Source organism: Macaca nemestrina, chromosome 12 (assembly GCF_043159975.1).
Source record: "Macaca nemestrina isolate mMacNem1 chromosome 12, mMacNem.hap1, whole genome shotgun sequence".
Taxonomy (NCBI): domain Eukaryota; kingdom Metazoa; phylum Chordata; class Mammalia; order Primates; family Cercopithecidae; genus Macaca; species Macaca nemestrina.
The window spans coordinates 56,975,576-56,995,737 of record NC_092136.1 but is presented as its reverse complement, the minus strand read 5'-3'; the positions used below and the strand labels follow the sequence as shown (position 1 = coordinate 56,995,737).

Below are 20,162 nucleotides of genomic sequence, written 5' to 3'. Positions count from 1 at the left end.
GTCTGAGTTTACCCAAGAGGGGAAGCTGCTCCAACAGAGGAAGTTAATTAGACCAGACAACAAGAGCGTGAAGCAGAGATGGAAAACAGGGATGGGGCAAGAAAGAGTGGAGGACAAAAAGTAAGATAAGTTTCTCTCAGCTCTCAGAGAGACTGGTTTATCACCTAATGTTATCCAGCCAGACAGACTTTCTGCCAACTGCACACTCTCTTCCATGCTGCTGTTGTCTTAGAATTGTCTTAGCAGGGAGAGGCCTAGATGGCAGGTCCCGCTCCACCACTGAATAGCTGTGTGCGCTGGGAATAGTCGCTTCCCTTTTCTTCCCCAGCCTCCCCTTCCATAAAACGGAGCCAGATTAGATGAACTCTAAGAACCCAGACAACGCTTTGCTGAATGAAAAGGTGCTTTGAAAAGTCCAAGTACTTCGCAAACAGAACATGTCAGTATTGGTCAGTTCTCACAGGTCAGAAATGTCGGCGTCTTCTGTCTTTCCCCTCAAGTTCATCCTTCATGTCAGTCCTGCCTCGTCTACTCTGGAATATTCTCTAGGACTCGCCCCCTTCCTCTCTCCTGTTGCTGACCTGCCATGCCCTTTAGCAGGCTTCCTCACTGCCTTTCTCTGGCCTCTCCAAAATTATCCTATTTTCATCTATCTACAAGAGAGATTTCCACAAAACTCCACCTTCACTGCGTCACTTCACATCAACTATGTAATGGCAGGACTTCCAGAGCTCAGGTCCCTGGCTCTGCTCACTCTGCCACACCTACCCTTCCAAGGTAGATCATTGCCTGACACTGGAGTGTTCTGAACACCTCTCTTTTCCCTACAAAGTTGGCCCAACTTTAAAGACCAGAAAAATCCTGCCTCCTCCAAGAAAAGTTTTCTGTGGTTGTATAAGATACAACTTTCTTGTTCTGAACTATAAATATATCGATGATCCATAAACCAACACAGTTAAGATCTTGGATATTCTCTACTTGTTTAACAAATACTGTCTCTCCAATAGCTTATAAATTCCCTCAGGTCAGAAAATAAGCTTTATATAATATTTGCCTCACAATGTCAGTGGAGCTGAAAAATTCAGCGAGGGGTGCATTGCCTGATAGTGGAAAGCAAGATCTTTGTTATCTCTCTAGCCCTTGACAACTCACAGGGAATGGCGGGGTACAGAGGAAGGAGAGAAGAGGTGGAATTAACACCCTCCCAACTCCTAAAGTGCCTTCCCACCTGTTCCTCCCTGCTTTTACACACTCTGGTGGGGGGAAAGGAGCCCCCATCACAGGCTCCAATCCACCTTTTCTCTGAAACTGAGCCTGAGCCCATCAAAGCAGCATGCAGACAGTTCTATTTAGCTCCATTCTTCATGTTCTGATCCACCTGTGTGACAGCAACGGCTGCTCACAGTGCCTGACAGTAGTGGGAAGATAAAAGGAAGAAAGAGACACATAAGGAAGAAAAGCCAAGACCAGTAGTCGTCGTCTAATATGTATTTCAGATCTGGGTCCTAGAGGGAGATCTGCTTCAAATTAAGCCCATCTGTTCTCAAGACCCCAAAGAGGCAAAGCACCCATGAGAAGGGCTCTACATCCTGCCAAGGCACAGACACCAGTGAAGATTGGCAGCTGCAAAGAAGGATGGCATCCTTGAGGCAGCCAACACACTGGGAGGTGGAGCCTCTGGCTGACCAGCCCATTCTCAGACCCAGAGCCTCTGCTCTACAACACACGACCCCAAGACCTCCCTGATAGGTAAGAATCACATAAGTATGTAATGGGTATAAAATGGGGAGGGTTGTCAGGAGATCAGCCCAATTCCCAGAGGAAAGCATTCCTGGCCATCATACCCAAGGTACTCAGCAATGCAAGCATAACTTAGCATGCCTAAACCCACCTTCTCCACTACTCCTGGCTTCTGGCCACTTGGGAGCAAACACACCTCTGCAAAAGTCCCAGCTTTTGTGCTCCCCACAGTCAGCCCCCACCATCGTCTCTCCAGATCCTCTCCAGTTTATTAGATGCATTCACTCCCACTCTCCACTTCCAGACACACACACACACATCCTTGGGTAGACACAGGGCAATGAGCCTCCCTCTCAGGCTCAACTTCTGGGTTGGGCACAGCGGGGTGGCTCACACCTGTAATCCCAGCACTTTGGGAGGCTGAGGCAGGAGAATCGTTTGAGCCCGGGAGTTCAAGACCAGCCTGGGCAACATAGCAAGACCCTGTCTCCTTAAAAAAATGATGGAGAAATTAAATTTAATTCTCTAGGGCTCACTCACTCCCTAAAAAACTAAAAATTTAAATTTAAATTTTAAAAAATCAGGCTTAACTTCTACCGAGTGTGTGTTCATGCTCCCTTAGGCCCTTTCTGCTTGCAGGAGCTGATGATGCTGGGTGCACTCTGAAAGACTTCAAACCAGGTAAGGATGGTATTGGCTTCAGGGGCCAGGGGATGCGTTCACAAATCATCCAGAAAGTCAACACAGCCAGACTGCGGAGACGCCCAGTTATACCAAGACCAACAGGCAGATTCTCTCCCCTGCCCCTACGCTCCTTCCTCACAAAAGGTATCTGCCACACCCATCTCCAGTGCCAAAGATGGATCACAGCGAACTAAGCCTACTCTCTCTCCTCCTACCCCTTACCCCCACCTTCCAGAGTGACAGGGAGACAGGAAAGCAAGTTGGAAAATTTTTAAAAGAACCAACACCTCGGCTAGGCGCAGTGGCTCATGCCTGTAATCCCAGCACTATTAGAGGCCAAGGTGGGTGGATCACGAGGTCAAGAGATCGAGACCATCCTGGCCAACATGGTGAAACCCCGTCTCTACCAAAAAATAAAAAATTTAGCCAGGCATGGTGGCGCACACTTGTAGTCCCAGCTACTCGGGAGGCTGAGGCAGGAGAATCACTTGCACCCGGGAGGCGAAGGTTGTAGTCAGCCGAGACTGCGCCACTACACTCCAGCCTGGCAACAGAGCAAGACTCCGTCTCCAAATAAAAATAAAAAAGAACCAACACCTCATCACAATCCATGAAAAGCTAGCTCCCGGCTCCAGGACTGCAAGAAAAGGGAATTCCACCTTCAAACTCCCGGTTACCTTCGATGGCTGGTCTCAGTGGAACTGCAGAACTGCGCTAGCATTCCTCCTCACAGAGGCATGAGGCAGCCACACCCCACACAGCCCCAGAGGCAGAGTTGGGCAGAAAGGAATGCAGATCGTTTCCCAGAAGTGTCCGGCTGAGAAGGAAACCAAGAGCTCACCCACAGCTTCCTGGGCCCTGAAGGGGAGGCACTGGGTTCTCAGAACAAGGACTTTGGCAACTCAGGGATGGTAAGGCCCTCGTATGTGAAAGCCCACAGGAGGCGAGAACACAGTGGTGGGGAGAGGCCCCGACAGAACAAGCCTGGGCTGGCCCCAGACGGCTTGCAGTAAGCAGCAGCTACACTTGAGTGTGAGCAAGGGTCTCAGGGAGACCCGCAGCAATCCAGTCACAGGGAGGCCCAGGCAGGTCCACGGATGTGACGTTGGATCCTCTTAGCATAAGCTTTGGTGTCACCTGCTTTCCAGGCAGCAGGCTTCGTTTTCTAACACATCTTGAGGGAGGAGGGAAGAACCGGAGGGGGAGCCCAACATCCGACAGGCCAACAAAGCTGGTGAGCAGATGGGCTCCAATGCCTCCCAGCTCAATTCCCTCAGTCATGCTTCAGAGGTCATAAGGCTTTTTCCAGTCCTACTGTTAGTACCACAGCTCCCAGAAGCCTGTGCTTCCTCCAAATACACACAGAGACACATATAGACACACGTCTGTTTGTTCTTCAAAGCTTTGTTCGGGAAGCCAAAGATACAAGACGCCTTCCAACTTCATGTCCCTATGTCAACACATAGACACAGAGTTAAATACGGTTTTTCCCAAGCAAAGGCCTTGGCTGCTAATAGGATTAAGGGTGGCTCTGGACACCCCCACATGCAGGAAGAAGGCTAAGCACCTGGAATCTCCCCTTTCTCCACAGCACCAGTAAATGAACTGATGTCATCTCTCTGGTAGCCAAACATGTCTGTCTCCCAGCCCGTAGGATTTCACCCATCCTCACCTCAAAATTGCATAATAAGGGTCTGCAGCTGGTTAGTTCAGTTACTCACAGCCTGGTGCCAATGAAGCAAAGGTAAAAAGTTGGCTACTTAGAGCCATTAGTTTCACCTTACCCTGTGGCCACAGATTTTAACTGTTTAAACCTAGATCAAAATGCATGCTGCTTTTCTCAGAGAGACAAGACCAAAGATGAACTCAAAAAGAGCATCCCTGGGCACCACAGAAAGGACAAAGATAAAATCAGCTGTGACTATACTTCTTTGGAATGGGATGACACACACTGATCCCCAAGCAAGAACATCTGGATAAGCTTTCCCACCCTCACGGGAAATTTTCAGTCACCTGGAACCTAGTACAGTTTGGAAAGTCATTCCATTTTCCTGAACTGTTCATTCCACAAGAAGATGCTGCAGTTTACACATAGTGCACTGGGACCTCTTCAGTTTTCGTAGTTTTCGTAGATTAGCAGCATATGCATTCTACAGGAAAGGTCCGTAGCTTTAAATTAGACGCTTTCCATCCTAAGGCCTGATATGGCATCGCAACAAGAATGTATTATTTCCTCGTCAAAAATCAGAGGAGACAATTCCACTAACCCCACTAAACAGTATGTTTAAAGAATGTGATCCTGTCATAATTACATCATGATTTTCAAAGTGGTGGAACACTTCATTGGGTGTTAAGCTTAAGTATTTCCCAGTGTGATACATAGTGCGAAAAAGAAAAGAGCTTAGGCAAAGTTAGGCATGGCACATTCCAGCTCCTCTAGTCTAGAGACTAAAGAGAACAGACCTAGCTTTCCGGACCTAGCTCCGGACAGCCCTTGGAAGCACTTTTCTTCCTCTTCATATGATGGGAATAGAGTCAGTCTCTTCTAGAGCAACATCACCAGCAGGGGCCAGAGGATGAACAGACTGTGTTTTCACTAAAAGCTCCTTTCTCAGGCAGTCGCCCTTTACAGGTTGAAGACAGTTTTCCACAGAAACAACACCAGACATGGTAGCCAGATGTGCAGACAAGCTCATTAATGAACAACATGGCTGAAATACTGTTTATACATAATAAAGACACAAAACAATACCTCTGTAAATACTAGCAATAAAACAAAATGTAAGAGGAATAAAATTAAATCATTTTTGGCCAGGCACAGTGGCTCACACTTATAACCCCAGCACTTTGGGAGGCTGAGGTGGGCAGATCAATTGAGCCCAGGAGTTCAAGACCAGTCTGGGCAACATGGCAAAACCCATCTCTACAAAAAAACAAAAATTAGTTGGGCGTGGTGGTACGTGCCTGTGGTCCCAGCTACTTGGGAGGCTGAGGTGGGAGAATTACTTGAGCCCAGAAGCAGAGGTTGCAGTGAGCTGAGATCGCGCCACCACACTCTAACCTGGGTAACACAACAAGACTCTGACTCAAAAAATAAATAAATAATTTTTACATATTTCAAACTGTGGTCCTGGAAGAAGGAGAGGTTAATTAAAAGATGGATATCTGGAAGGATTTTTAAAAGCATTCTCAAGAACAATAGTGATGGCACTGATTCTTCAAACCATCTACTTTCATTCCCAAATGTCTGACTGTCCTTTCAGAAGTATTCTTGGTTTCACACTTTTACCAGCTATCATCAAAGCTAGCTTTTATCCCACAGGCAAAGAGGAAAGGGGATAAGGAGGGTGTTTCCTGAGGCAATTAAGCAAAATCGTAAGTACAGAAAGAGAAGGAAAGATGAGGATTAAAGAGGATGTGAGTAGGATCTGAAGAACACTTACCTGAGGGAGACCTCAATTACCTGTGATTGGTGAGAGATACAGAAGCCAACCGGTTCGTGAGTACTGAGAACTGGAGTGCCAGGGAGGACACACTGGATATCATGTGACAGACACCAGTTGGGTCACCTGCCTAGGACAACTGAAGATCAAAGAATGGGGGAAAATACCAAATGCCAGACACAGGCTCACAACTCTTATCCAGCCCCAGATCAAACTATTAGTTCAACCAGACATTGTTGACATTCATAAGGAACACATCTACAGAGCCTATGGGGAATGCTCACTGCCTGTTCTCCCGAGCTGGCTGGCTGGGAGTACCAATCCACCTAAAGAAAAGAAACTAACCCAGAGTTCTATGTCACCTAGCTCTAACAGTCTCAGGAAAGTAGGAGGCATCCTCATCAGGGATGCAGGTCACAATGGAGTTAGGGCTTATGGAATACATAAAAACATGGTGAATATAGGGCCGGGCGCAATGGCTCATGCCTGTAATCGCAGCACTTTGGGAGGCCAAGGTTGGCGGATCAGGAGGTCAGGATTTGGAGACCAGCCTGGCTAACACGGTGAAGCCCCGTCTCTAGTAAAAATACAAAAATTAGCTGGGAACCTGTAGTCCCAGCTACTCGGGAGGCTGAAGCAGGAGAATAGTGTGAACCCGGGAGGTGGAGCTTGCAGTGAGCCAAGATCACGCTACTGCACTTCGGCCTGGGCAACAGAGCAGCCTCTGTCTCAAAAAAAAAAAAAAAAAAACAACAACAACAACAACAAAAAACCATGGTGAGTATCACAGGGGCTCAAAAATAAAGAATTGCAAAATAACAGAGAACTCCTACTTGAAAGTATACGGAATCAATTATGGAACTCTTCTGCCCAGAACTATTCTACTTAGCTCCAAAACTTTCTCTAGCAAGTTTCAGCAGCGAGAGCCTCCCAGTGTTGGGCACAGCAACGGTGAGCATGGATCTTCATCCTCATCACTAACCCTGAAAAGACAAGCATCCTTCTGTACTTCTTCTTTTTTTTTTCCTCAGATGGAGTCTTGCTCTGTTGTCCAGGCTGGAGTGCAGTGGTGCAATCTCGGTTCACTGCAACCTCCACCCCCTGGGTTCAAACAATTCTCCGGTCTCAGCCTTCCAAGTAGCTGGGATTACAGGCATGCGACACCATACCTGGCTAATTTTTGTATTTTTAGTAGAGATGAAGTTTCACCATGTTGGCCAGCCTGGTCTCAAACTCCTGACCTCATGATCCACCCACCTCGGCCTCCCAAAGTGCTAGATTACAGGCGTGAGCCACCGCGCCTGGCTACTTTGCTGTTGTTTTTGAGACAGGGTCTCACTCTGTCACCCAGGCTGGAGTGCAGTGGCACAATCTTAGCTCACTGCAGTCTCGACCTCCCTGGACTCAGGTGGTCCTCCCACTTCAGCCTCCCCAGTGGATGGGACTATAGGCACACACCACCAAACCTAGCCAGCCTCCCCAGTGGATGGGACTATAGGCACACACCACCAAACCTGGCTAATTTTTACATTTCTTACAGAGCTGGGGTTTCACCATGTTGTCCAGGCTGGTCTCGAACTCCTGGGATCAAGTGATCTGTCCACCTTAGCCTCCCAAAGTGCTGGGATTACAGGCATGGGCCACCGTGTCCGGCCCTCAGTACTTCTTTAGGAGAATTTTTGCTTTACAAAGGACCACAGAGCAGCAAAATACTTTGGAGACTGTCTTTGTCCAACTCATTCTGTACTGGAAGAAGCCAATGCAAATCTTTCACTGGAACAACAACAAAAAAGTCTAAACTATGCAAGATCTGATTAAATCTCAGTCATTTCAGAAGGGTACAGGGATAAGGAAGAAATGTAGCTCTGCCTATCTGAGTATGTGTATTTGGGGAGGAGGGCTGGGGATTACATAGACAGAAGTTAAACCATTTTATTTCTTCTTCAAAGGCCTGCCTCTCAGGAACACCAAAAGGGCACCTACTCAGTTGTTTCCCTTTATTTCTTTTTCTTTTTGAGATGGAGTCTTGCTCTGTTGCCCAGGTTGGAGTGCAGTGGCACGATCTGGGCTCACCACAACCTCCACCTCCCAGGTACAAGTGATTCTCCTGCCTCAGCCTCCCGAGTAGCTGGGACTACAGGCGCCCGCCACCATGCCTGGCTAATTTTTGTATTTTTAGTAGAGATGGGGTGTCACTCTGTTGGCCAGGCTGGTCTCGAACTCCTGACCTCATGATCTGCTCACCTCAGCCTCCCAAAGTGCTGGGATTAAAGGCGTGAGCCACTGCGCCCAGCCGTTTCCCTTTATTTCTTAGTTCTTGATGACAGGGTCCCCCACATACCCTCCCCTTCCTTACTGGAACCAAATCATACCATCCTCAGGACACAAGAATTTGAACATAGCCATGTACAGAACCGACAATCAACAAATGTAGAGCTTGGACATGTTAGCAAATAGCGAAGGTCTCTGGAAGCTACAACTTCCAAGGACCAATCTCCACATGATGGAGAAATCCAAGCCAGGTGAAGATCTGGGCTGAGTTTCAAATATTCCTGAGTTTATGAAGGAGGTGGAAGGTGGGAGGAAGAATTCTGGAACTGAACCCGCAGAAGGCCACGCCTCCCACATCCCAAGGGTGACAGCAAACAGGTGTGGACCCGCAGCACACTGAGGGATAGATAGGCAGTTATCTCCTGAAGTGATCCTTGTCAGAGAATTTCCATCAGTTTTTCTTACCATGTTTTATACTTTTTCAAAGTGACTACATATATTACTTTTATCTGTTTGGAGTCATCTGAATTCCCTTCCAGTTCCACTAAGGATGCTCACGGTAATGGTTCTCTGCCTCTTGCCTGTCTAGTCTCTCCTGGATCTTCCAGGCTTACTCTTTGGATTCCCATCTCATACCCAGAGAGTCCTATCTTCTTCATCATGAAATAAGGTCCCCTCTAACAAAAGAAAATTAAGACATATAAATGTGCCTTGTGCAAGATCCCACCACAAACTAGTAACACTGCAGGGATTAGAATCCAATTCTCCGAACTCGCGTCCACCACTCCTTCCAACTGACCACAACACCTCCGTTATAGGAGAAACATCTGCCCTACAGCACTAAGACCAAGAATCAAAACAGTTTACTGCATGTCTTTTTAAGCAAAACAACACAACCAGAATGTTTGGCAGGGACTAACTAAATATTTCCTCTGTGACCTACGCCAGAGAGGAAAACTGTGGGAGTTGGGTAGGCACAGCACAGAGGGAAACCGAAGAGACCACTGCAAAGGCCAGCAGATGGGTAACAAAAGAGGAAAAATGCAATCCTAAACTGAGGACAAGCTGTAAACAAAGGAATTCGAGTTTAAAAAGTGGTTGAGATCTAAAGATAGGATTGTAGGTCTAAATGAGAATATTATCTAAGAGGGAAAGCATTTACGGAAAACTTAGGAGGACTATCTTCATGACCTTGGGGCGAGAAAGGAATTCTTAAAGGATACAAAAAGTGCTCACCAAGACAAAGCTTGATCAAAAGGATAAGGAGCTAAAATCTCATAGCAACATAGAAGCACTGACCACTCTTAGGCCTACAACACAGATGTATGCTGAAGTAATATAACACAGGAACAGCACCAAGGTCTGAACTGAAACCTAGCTTAGAAAGAAAAGCCCAAAGGCAAAACATTAACTTTCCAGTGAAGAAAAGAGGAGGAAGAAAGAGAGAGAATGGATACTAATTTGGCCTAATAGAAGCTGAAATAAAGCTTGAGACATGATAAGGTAGACAGGAATCTGTGGGAGTGAGATGGAAGCCCTGGGAAACCAGGAGCATCATCAGTGGAACTGGGAGGAAATTCAAGGGACCCGAACAAGGATCTTTGCTGGGGGAATTGAAGAAGTCACTGTACGGAAATAGGTCCACTGATTTAAAAAACAAAACGTAAAAACCTACCTGAATTATCCAAGAAAGAAACTCTCCAAAGGGTGTGAAATCTGTGAAAAGAGTGGAAAGGTTGTTACCACCAAGTAAAATTCACTTATACTTTGCAGTAACCTTTAAGAAAGAGCTTCAAATAGGATCCCTCAGTTCTCTCAGAGGCTCTGATAACAAGACTGTTCAACGAAACAAGAAAAGGTGGGCAGGGGGGTTCCACAGAAGAGCAAAGAGGTCTGAGGCCACCTTTTTACCCATGCTTAGGGCAACAGGCTTTCCCTCCTTCTGAGGTGACCACATCAGCAAACTGGGCCACCAGTGGTCACCCTCCCCAGTGACCCCTCCTTCCTCTCACAGACATTACATACAGAGTGGGGAAGAGGGAAGGAAAAAACTTGGAGCTCTTAACCTCAAAGAGTTTCCATTCTACTCAAAGTGCCAGGGCACACATTCCTAAGGTCCAGGAACCCTTGCATCAACACTCAGCTCAAGAAGCGCCCAGAAGCAGACCAGACTCTGGGCTGGGAAGACTGTTCGTTTTCTTAGGAAGGAGTGCTGACAACTACAGCAGAGACAGTAGAGTGAGAAAAGGCCTAAGAGAACCCAGGGGAAGGGAATTTCAGGAGACAGATGAATTGCTTCCTCATTATGAACTGATCCACTTACTGGGCAGTCTATGAGACAAGGAGTTAAGCTAAGGGGAGTTTTGGTTTTTTGGGTTTTTTTTGTTTTGTTTTTGTTTTTTGTTTTTTTCAAGGCAGCTCTTCCCCAGGTGGAAAAATTGAGAGCACAGATAAAAGGAAGGAGTGACCTCCCTGGAAGCAGGGAAATCCCCCACCCAATGCCTCATTTGTAATCAAGGGCAGCGAGGATGAGACTAATGTAAACAGGCCAGGGAAGCTAGCATGCCCTTCTCCAGAGAGGCCAACACACACACTTCCCCCAGCATGGCCCCTGGAAAGGCAGAGGTAGGCACTCTCTTGGACAAAAGAGAGGGGACTTGGGGAGTTCCCAAGGTGCTTTCAGGCTTATCTGTTCCCAGGCACTCAGCATTCACCAAAATTCCAGGGCACCAAGACCACAAAAAAGGTGAAGCTAAGATTCTGCTGCTTGGAGGAAAATGCAGTTTGCAAAAAGTCCCCACAAGAAAGGCTCAGAAGAAAATAATGGGGCTGAACAGCAGGAACACTCCCACATCTGAGCACCTAGGCCTGAGTCCGACAAGCTTCCCACACCCCTCCCAGCACCAGCGCAATGAACAGCTGCCCTGGAGAAAATAATGGGGCCTTTGTCTGTGCCTTCTCCTGTAGATCTCTTTTTGGAGAACCAAACAGGATAATTCCTTTACAAGAGGGACCCTCCTAAATATCAGTCCAGGCCATGATGAAAGTTTTTACCATCCACAGCATCCCTCTCAAATAGACTCCTACTTGTTTCATATTGGGCAAGAAGGGTGCTATGCAGCCTCTAGCCCCACCCCATATAGAAAGCATGGGCAGACAGGTCCTTGCAGCCCCTTCCTGCAGCCCTCACCAGTCACATACAGTAGCTGCTACTCCGGCTTTCTTCCTGGCCTGGCCACGGAACTGAAAGCCTAAGAACTGTTCTCACTCTCCTTCTTGCCATCTACCAGAATATTCCATATTGAGTGAAATTACAATGCTTGTTGATACTGTTTACATCAAAATCTGTCAAAATGGACTCCCAACAGTAACTATGATTTTTACAAAAAAGCATGAAACAAGCTCTACAGTCAAACTTCTCTTAATGTTGCACTACTAAATAAAAATTTCCAAACTGACAAATATCAAGAAACTTATGCTATCATTTTTCATGATTCAAAACATCTTAAATCTAACCTTACTATAAAATAGATAAGTAAGTCCTTTCTTTGCTGCCTTGTTAACCTATTTTCTTTGTTTTTAACTTATTATTTTGGTTTGCAAATGTCTCTTCTTACATGTTGTGAAGATGGTAATAGGTTTGGGGTTTTTGTTTTTAGTCCCTTTCCCTAAAAAAATTTAAAATTTCTCCTATGTTGGTCCAAATTAAGAAACAAACAAACAAAACGTGTTTTGTGAGGCCAGGTGCCTCACGCCTGTAATCCCAGCACTTTGGGAGACCAAGGTTGGAGGATCGCTTGAGCTCAAGAGTTCAAGGCCAGCCTGAGCAGCATAATGGGACCTCATCTCTACAAAAAAAATTTTTTTTTATTATCCAGGCATGGTGGCACACACCTGTATTCCAAGCTACTCAGGAGGCTGAGGCAGGAGGATTGTTTGAGCCTGGGGTGTCAAGGCTGCAGTGAGTTATGACTGTACCACTGCACTCTAGCCTAGGTGACAGAGGAAGGCCATGTCTCAAAAATAAAAGAAAAATGTGTTTTGTAAAATCCCATATACCACATTTCTCCCATTTTCCTTCACTGGGTAACTGGTAACAGATGAATTCAGGACCCACTTCTTCCAAACCACCACCACAGACTAGATGCCATGACACAAAATTCCCTTTCCACGAAACGGAGACAGTCCGAGCAACTCCTGGTGTCTTTCTCCTCAATTCCTCTGTTCTAACCATCATTCTTCCTCTCCCCAAACACCTCCAGATCAAGGGTACTTGGGTTTTCAGGCCAGTTAGCTGGATACCATGAGTTCCCCAATTCAATCCGGAGTATCCCCCATTCTCCATGATTTCAGCACAAGAAGGCGTCACAAAGTAGTACAAAGAAATCTGGAATCAAATGAACAAAGGTTCAAATCCTGGATCTTCAGTGATTTACATAATCTCTCTGAGTCATGATTTCCTCCTGTCTGAGACAATCCGTTTATCAAAGTATCAAGTTGTGAACGGCACATAGTAGGTCCCCTGTGCTGACTCATTACTTCCTTGACAGGATTCTCTCCTGTCCTCCCAAAAAAAGATAGGCTTTTCTGAGACTTTTTTAAAAACAGGAGCTGGAAATACTGATATCAGTAAGAGATTGTTCCCCAAGGAATCAAAGCTGTGCAATGTCCCTTACCTTGCTGTGCTGGTGACATTCCGATGACTGCCCTCAATTCCTTTCCAGCCTCTCTTAGGAAAGGCCCAGGACATCTATTTAATGGTACAAACCTGCATTTCTCCCTCTCAAGAGTCTGGAGTTATGAATTATTAGATGGCTCAGGGTTCTCTAAGGGCAAGGCTTTCAGTGTCATCACGGAAAATATTAAAATGTGGAAAAACTGCTCATCCCACCACCTCGTGTTTCTGTGTGGTATCGACTCAACCCTTTATGGTTTCCTCTTGGAGTGCAATCAATCTGCCCTGCGCAAACACCACATCAGGTCTCTCTCACTATGCTAAACAAATGTTCCAAATGGGAAAAAAATTGTCATCAATTTTTTTCAGGACTGTTCACAGTCTTATCTCACAGCACTTATTTCAAGTCTTTCACTTATTTCATGATGGAGACATCATGAAAGCCAAAGAATTCCCTGTAATTCCCTGTACCAGAAAAGTGTCACGCGTGCTACCTTTCCTGAGACCACAAAAAGTTTATATAGTTAAATTCTTTACAGTAAGGGTGATTTAGTAAATACATACATTGAGTTTGATTTAATGTTTAGGACTCTATAAAGGCTTCTCATGTAAGCAAATTCAAAAATCAGGACAAAAAATCCTGTACTGGCCTAAGGATCCCAAATTTTGGCTCCAAAATTAGAGTAGCTCTTCTTTTCTCTCTCTCTTTTTTTTGAGATGGAGTCTCACTCTATTGCCCAGGCTGGAGCGCAGTGGCGTGATCTCGGCTCACTGCAACCTCCGCCTCCTGGGTTCAAGTGATTTTCCTGCCTTAGCCTCCTGAGTAGCTGGGATTACAGGCACATGCCACCACGCCTGGCTAATTTTTGTATTTTTTGTAGAGATGGGGTTTCACTATGTCAGTCTTGAACCCCTGACCTCATGTGATTTGCCCGCCTCAGCCTCCCAAAGTGCAGGAATTATAGGCGTGAGTCACCATGCCCGGCCAGAGTCACTCATCTTAATAACAAGCTGAGGCTTGTTATTTATGTAAATAAATATTTACATTTTTAAATTAAATACAATATTACTCTCTTAAATGAATCTAAATGATCCAATGGACTCTAAATGTCAGAGTGGATCATCTATTTAAAAAACATACATTTTATACTATGCCTTTTTGTTAACTCTTCATTTATTTCCTCTTCAGAATTTTATCCTCATATTTATGCTTCAAAATCTTTTATTGATCAGCCTATATTTCTCTGCAATATATCTATTATTATACATATATACATATAAATGCATAAATTTTTAAATTCTGCTATGATTATAACCTCCATTTTTATCCTATTATATATATATATATACACACACACATATATATATATATATTTTTTGAGGCAGGGTCTCGCTCTGTTGCCCAGGCTGGAGTGCAGTGGCGTAATCACAGCTCACTGCAAGCTCCGCCTCCTGGGTTCACGCCATTCTCCTGCCTCAGCCTCCTGAGTAGCTGGGACTACAGGCACCTGCCATCACACCTGGCTAATTTTTCATATTTTTAGTAGAGATGGGGTTTCACCATGTTAGCCAGGATGGTCTTGATCTCCTGACCTCGTGATCCACCCACCTCGGCCTCCCAAAGTGCTAGGATTACAGGCATGAGCCAGCAGGGTCTTGCTGTGTCACCCAGGCTGGAGTGCAGTGGCATAATCATAGCTCACTGCAGCCTCAAACTCCTGAGCTCAAGCAATCCTCCTGCCTCAGCCTCCCAAGTAGCTAGAACTACAGATGCCCACCACATTGCCCAGCTAATTCTTTCTATTTTTTATTTTTGTAGGAACAGAGTCTTGCTTTGTTGCCCAGGCTGGTCTCGAATTACTGGCCTCAAGTGATTCTCCTGCCTCGCCTTTCCAAAGTGTTGAGATTACAGGTGCGAGCTACCTGGCTATAATCTGTAAATGTTAAAAAAAAAAAAAAAGAAAATTATTCTTCTGGATTGGGTTTTCATTATCTTTATTGTTAATATGCAAACAATCAAAACATAATTGGTTTAGAAATTGGTACCATTATTAAACATAAAAAGTAAAATTTTATTCAAAATGCATTAATTTTTCATTTTTATAGTGGTAAGCACCAAGAAACTTTGTTCATATAAATAACTAAACAGAAGTGAGAGTCTACAGCCATACTACCCTGAATGTGCCATCTCGTCTGATCTCAAAAGTTAAGCAGGATCAGGCCTGGTTAGTACTTGAATGGGAAAAGTGAAATAAATTTTGATACAGCAATATCAGTATATTTAGAATTACAAATCAAAATCATGTCATGACCTATAATCAAAAATTATTTTTAATTATCTACCAACTGACAATGTCTTCAATTTTGTTGAAAGCAAGAATTGGAAACCATCTGACTTAGAAAAGGATTTGCTACTCGCAGTCATTCACTTTCCTAATAATAGTCCTAATTGTTCCTTTGCTTGTTAATCTGGAGGCTTTCACACATCAGGCACACAAATAGCAAGACTCCAGATTAATAATGACTATGTCTTCCTTTTGTAAAGTGGGAGAAGAGTGATTGAGAAAGGAAACACCTTGAGTGCAACTGTATTCTCAGACAGATCAGCCTTTGGAAAGGGGACACAGAAAGTCAAGGATCTAGAAAATATCCCCTGTCTGAAGATTACTAGCTTATCTGCCTCTCCCACCAAAACAGTGGCATTATCAAAATTAACATTAAATTATGTTTATTCATGGATAATTAATGTTATATTTTAACAGAAAGAGACTGAAGATAACCTAAATGTGCTCAATAAAGGTCTGATTAAATAAATTACAGAGTGTCTAAAAACCAAAAATACACGGTTTCCCTTCAGGACTGAATCAAGTCCCTTCAGAATCAGGGCCCACACTTTATTCCCACAGCCTCAGCTCCTACAAGCCCTTCTAAGGTCCCCATGTATATCATTCCCCACTGCAGGGGATGGTTTCTAGACCAGAGACCATGGTCCACAGAGCAACAGACAAGGACGTGCCAGAGGGCATAAGGACAGCAAGGCCTAAAGTGTACTGCTGAGGCTTGTTATAAACACTCATGGAATTGCAACCTGGAAGCCTATGTCCGGGGAAAGGGGGAGGGGACAGTGTCTACGCTGAGAGAGTAAGTAGCAAGGAGCCAGAAGGCTGAGCATGGTATGAAGGAATCAATACTCAAGAAGTTGGTAAGGTTGGTGACATCGGAAGGAAGATCCCCCCCACAGGCTGCTGGCCCCAGAGGTCAGGGCACTATCTAACCTTGGAAGAAGACAAGTGGAAGACAGTATCATCCGAACCAAAGCAGCGCCCAGGCTGAAGGGCCCACTGGGCAGACACTCCAAGAGAAGGCTCATAGTCATCACGATGGGGAGGAGGGGAGGAGTGAGCCAAGATGTGGCTGCTTGTGGAGGGGGCAGAACCTACAGATGGGAACAAATGAACCTGGTTTCATAAAACAGCTTCCCTCTTCTGTGCCAAGTCAAATCCTGCCAACCTGCCAAGGGCCAAGATGATGCCCCTTGTTCTCCATGCAGCCTCCTTAAACACTTCTGCTTATAGTCAGTTCTTCTACCTCTAAACCCTCATCATTCTGTTTATACCAGAGGCAGCCTGAAATATTTCTAAGCTGCTCCATGATCCACTTGTATTTTGATATTAATCCTTAGCTCTTGCTGTAGGTGTTTTAGGCCTCTCTGAGGATAAGGCTCGTGACTTAGACATGTTCCTATCCCACAGGATGAGCCCTCAATGCTTTACTGTGCAGGACACCTACTTGCTCACAGTTCCAATGGACACACTGTCTCCTGCCACTCATCCCAAATGTCTATGTCTTTCACAGAATTAAAGGTTCACTATATACATGTGGATTCTGAATTTTTGGGTCTTTCATAGTCTTTGGCTTAGGGCTTCACACTTGCTAAGCACTCAGTGAAACTTCTCCGGAGTCAATCATTCAGCTGCTGCTCTACCTGAGGCTCTCGTATCAATGAGCCAGCTCTCCAGAGATACGCCCACACGGTACAAACCACGTCCTAGTGGAGAGGATTATCCCATCATGGGAAGCTCTCCCTTCAAGCTAATCTTAACAAGAATGAAATGGGAATTTGGAATTTCGTTTCCCTTATACAAAGTCACTTCCTAAAATGGGGGTATTATAATTAGGTGATCATTAATTACAGTCGCCATCACAAAATTCAAAATACCTCAATTCCTTTACTTTTTATAACGAACCTAAAGTGGGATCTCAATAGTATATTTAAAAGAACTTGTCACAAATCTCAGTAAATACAATACAAATAAAATAGTTTGAAACTATGAAAGGAAGATCAGTAAACAGAGAAGAATGAATATATACGAAAAGAGTATAAGCAGTCAAAGAAAAAGCTTACGGTAGAAAAGAAAAGTAAAGCTAATCCCTGTAATGGAATGCCTTCCTCACAGTAAGCTCTCAATAAATATTTGTCATCAAATTTACAGAATGGCTGATATTGATTCTCAAGGCGATGAAACAGACTACGCAAGTGCTGGCTGCAAAAGAAATAGAAACATAAGGTCCATACTAAATCAATGAATTGACGGATGCAATAAAAACAGAAGTGATGCTACAGAAAAAGCTAATCAGAAAAAGACATAAAATACAAAAATACATTTTTCAATAAAAGAAACAGATTCAAAGAATGCACAAGATGACAAGCACAAGAAGGAATGCAGCTCAGAGAACCACCCTGCAAATGATGAAAGTCTTTGAACAAATGGCCTCAAATCTATAATTTAAAGTTTAATAGAAAAAATGCTATCTAAAAACAATAGAAGGATTTGCTCTGAATATAAAAGATTTACAAAATCGACAACCAGAGACTACCACTATGACATTCTCATATTTTTAAGCATAAGAAAAAGAAAAAACTCAGCAGGCAGAGAAGACGCAAATCCAAATTTCTTCCAGTTTTGCAGAGGACACAATTAAAGTCCAGAGATGCATATAAAACTCTCAGAAAAAGTATTTTTACCTCCAATGTAACAAGGTGAGTAGACTCTTTGAGCAAGTGAAAAAGAAATATCTCTTAGAGCTTTGATCATATTGAAGAAATTTACCCATCACATACCTCACTTTAAATTATGTCCAAGAACAACTTTAAATGAGACTTAAATGTTTAAGTTTTACAAATAAGACCAAATAACCCAAATCAACAATTTCCCATTTAAAAAAATAATACCAGACAACATTGAGACAACTGAGTACATTTAAATATGGCCTAATAACAGATGATATTAAGGAATTATTGTTGGTTTGGTTAAATGTGAGAGAGTGGTTATAGATTTTTAAAGTTCTTATTAGATATGCTTCCTGAAATATTATTGGGTAAATAATATAATGTCCAGGAATGGAGGATATAGATAAGATTGGCAAAATGTTAATATTTAAAGCAGACAAAGAATATATGGAGTTCATTATACAGATGGGAACAATGGCTATCATCATAATAGCCAAGATACTGAATCAGTTCTCCTGACTTTTGTGCATATTTTGCAATAAGTTGTTTTCTACATTAATATTTATTGTGTGTCTACTGAGTATCAGGTATTGCTTAGGTATTTGACACAAAAATAAAATGGCCTCAAGAAAAAAAAAAAGTAAAGCAGATTCTTAACCCAGGGTTTATCCAGGGAAATATCCACGATTTCTATGGGTGACTAAATCACAGATATTGCCATTACTACTGTGTTTTATTGCCTATATTCAAATAGAAAGAAATATTAAATTTCAATCAGGGATGGATGAAAATTATGTCATTTTTTTTTCCTGTCCAAGTTGCACGCACTCCAGCCTGGGCGATAGAGCAAGACTCCACCTCAAGAGAAAAAAAGAGATACTACTACAGTCCCTAATCTACACAAATTAAAACAGTGTAGCACTAGCACCAGAACAGTCAGAGAGCTCTGGTTAGCATATGATTAAAGCTGGCATTTTCAAAACAGTGGGGAAAGAATGGATTCCTTAACAAATGACATTAGAACAATTCTTTAGAAAAAATTAAGTTAGCAAAGTAGATAAGGGCAGGGACTGTGGGACTCAACTATCTTAACCTGTATCTTATCTTTGCTGCTTACTAGCTGGGCAACCTTCAGCAAGTCAATTTATAATGATACTAACAGGGAAAATAACAGTACCTACATCATAAGGTTGTTGAAAGAATTAAACAAGTCAGTACATGCAAAGCATTTAGATTAGTACCTGGCATCTAGTATACACTCAAAAACATTCGCTATTTCATATGGTTTGGATGTGTGTTCCCTCCAAATCTCAAGTTGAAAAAGTGACCTTCAATGTTGGAGTTGGACCTACTGGGAGGTATTTGGATCATGGGATTGCATCCCTCATGAATGCCTGGGTGCTGTCCTTGCAGTAAGGAATGTGTTCTCACTCTATGAGTTCATGTGAGATCTGGTTGTTTAAAAGAGCCCTGGCACTCCCCGCACCCCACCACTCTCTCTTGTTCCTTCTCTTGCCATATGACATGCTGGCTCCCCATTGCCTTCCACCATGACTGGAAGCTTCTTGAAGCCCTCACCAGAAGTGGATGCTGGCACCATGATTCTTGTATAGCCTGCAGAACCACGAGCCAAATAAATCCGTTTTCTTTATAATTTACCCAGCCTCAGGTATTCCTTTATAGTAACCCAAACAGATTATTACTAATGATTATTACTTCACAATAGAGTAAATTCCAGATTGAGTAAAGGTTTAAATGTTTTATCTTTTTGTTTTTATTCAGAGTGCCAGAATTCAAAAAGTTTAAATGTAAAAAAAAAAAGTAGCATCATAAAAGAGCTAGAAGAATATATACTAGATATTTATCTAATATTGGTGAAAGCAGACCTTTCCAAGAATGACACCACAGGAAAAATATTCTCTAAAAGACTGTTAAGACTAGGTGCGGTGGCTCACACCTGTAATCCCAACACTCTGGGAAGCCAATGCAGGTGGCTCATCTGAGATCAGGAGTTCAACACCAGCCTGACCAACATGGTAAAACCCTTGTCTCTACTAAAAATACCAAAATTAGGTGGGCGTGGTGGCAGACGCCTGTAATCCCATCTACTCAGGAGGCTGAGGCATGAGAATCACTTGCACCCAGGACGTGGAGGCTGCAGTGAGCTGAGATCACGCCATTCCATTCCAGCCTGGGCAACAGAGCGAGATTGTCTCCAAAAAAAAAAGAGAGACTGCTAAGGCCGGGCATGGTGGCTCATACCTGTAATCCCAGCAGTTTGGGAAGCCAAGGTGGACGAATCTCTTGAGGTCAGCAGTTTGAGACCAGTGTGGCCACA

The 20,162-nt window shown here is 43.8% G+C and overlaps 1 protein-coding gene across 4 annotated transcripts in view; it reads right to left on the bottom strand.

Moving 5' to 3' along the window:
* Positions 1–20,162, bottom strand: part of DENND2B (DENN domain containing 2B) — a 177,910-nt gene that overhangs the window by 136,761 nt on the left and 20,987 nt on the right. Inside the window, exon 2 of one of the 4 annotated variants that reach the window (XM_071075129.1) lies at positions 9,814–9,854. The exons of 2 other annotated variants lie outside the window; for them this stretch is intronic. The gene's annotated coding sequence lies outside the window, so the exon portion shown is untranslated. Of the gene's footprint in view, positions 1–9,813; positions 9,855–20,162 lie in introns of those variants that run through there. One more of the 4 variants, XM_071075126.1, reaches the window with a different exon arrangement.